This window comes from Nannospalax galili, unplaced genomic scaffold (genome assembly GCF_000622305.1).
Source record: "Nannospalax galili isolate Female #2095 unplaced genomic scaffold, S.galili_v1.0 scaffold131, whole genome shotgun sequence".
Lineage (NCBI taxonomy): Eukaryota > Metazoa > Chordata > Mammalia > Rodentia > Spalacidae > Nannospalax > Nannospalax galili.
In genome coordinates this window covers 5,101,965-5,103,485 of record NW_008332088.1, presented here as the reverse complement: position 1 = coordinate 5,103,485, position 1,521 = coordinate 5,101,965, and the positions used below count along the sequence as shown (strand labels likewise).

The following is a 1,521-nucleotide window of genomic DNA, read 5'->3' as shown; positions in this document are numbered from 1 at the left end:
CAAACTTTGCTCAAGTTTTCCAAAAATTTAATGATGTGATGAAGAACTGTATTTCTTTCAAGGCAATGAAAATAGTTGAGTTTTCATCTAATGTGAATTTTCTATGCAGAATCATAAAAAAGACCTCACCTCACAAAATTGGGATGTGAATGTATTTTTAAGACGTATATATTAGGGGACTAGAGTGATGCCACAGTGTTTAAGAGGACTTGATCTTCTTGTAGAGGACATGGACTTTGTTCCCAGTATCTAAATAGCAGCTAACAACCAAATGTATCTCAACTTCCAGGGAATCTAAAGTCCTCTTCTGGCCTCTGTAGTTATCATGCATGCATTTGGTGAACATACATATATGCAGGAAAAATATTCATAAACAGGAAATAAATATAAGTAGAATCTTTCAAAAACTGTATAATTACACAGAATTTAATATATCAGTTAGATTAAAGTCATTCAACAATGTTTGATAAACAAATATAAATATAACTTAAAAAGTTAAGTCTAGAGATGTGCGTAAGTAGCCAGAACCTGTAATTGATGGCTTGCAAATCATGGAACCCTCATTTATCCTGATAAAATAGAAGATCAGTAGTGGATACTGACATCACATTTTGGATAATTTCTTTAAGTCAGGGCATAGAATTCAAAAAGAAAATTAATAAATTATTCTGAGAAGCTACATTGGTAATATTTTTGTACATTTTAACAAGAATTTGGAAATATGCTTTGCTAGTTTTTAGTTACCTGCAATGCCTGAAAAAATATTTTCTGTGGCAAAACAACTAACATTTGACTGAAAAGCATTTTACTGAATCTGTTTCCTTTAAACGTGATGGGGAACATAGAAGTGTAAATTTTCTCTTCTTGGCTGCATATAATAAATATACTAGTTAATTTTAGACATTTATCAGAATATTTCTTCTAGGAGAAATAATCTTTTAACTGCCTTATTGAGTCAATAATCAATTCATCCAATATTTACTGTGTTCCTGTTTTGTGAATACTTGTGTTTATATGTTTCTGTGGGTTTGATTTTGGCTAGTATTAATTTTGTAAAATATTTTTGAAGTGTTGAGAAATACAAGGTTTGAAATCAGACTTCTCAGTGTTCACATTTCAGTTTAAATATTTTCTACATATATGATCTTGAAGGTGTACTCTTACTTGTCTTACCTCCAATTCTTTCACCTAAACTAGTGACGCTAGTGCTCACCCCAGCAGCAGCAATTGGAATGATACAGAAGTGAATATTAGCATGGTCCTTCACAAGGCTGACACACACATTCATGAAGTGTTCTATATTTTCTGGGAGGCAGAAACAGGTGGCTCTCTGAGTTCAAGCCAGCCTGGTCTACGGAGTGAATTCCATCTGGTGTGAGTTACAGAACTAGTGGTGACTGGATGACTACTGGGTGAGGGAAACTTGGTTTCCTTTAAGGGAGTGATATTAGATAAACTGACCATGTTCCAGCCAAAAACTCATATTAAGGGACATTTGGGGACACAAACTTGCCTCAATAC

The 1,521-nt window shown here is 33.5% G+C and overlaps 1 non-coding gene across 1 annotated transcript; it reads left to right on the top strand.

Annotated features, from left to right (window-relative positions):
• Nucleotides 1-1,201: 1,201 nt before the first annotated feature.
• On the top strand, nucleotides 1,202-1,306 carry LOC115069295. The gene has a single exon (XR_003848568.1). It is a non-coding gene; the product is annotated as a U6 spliceosomal RNA (small nuclear RNA).
• Nucleotides 1,307-1,521: the final 215 nt, after the last annotated feature.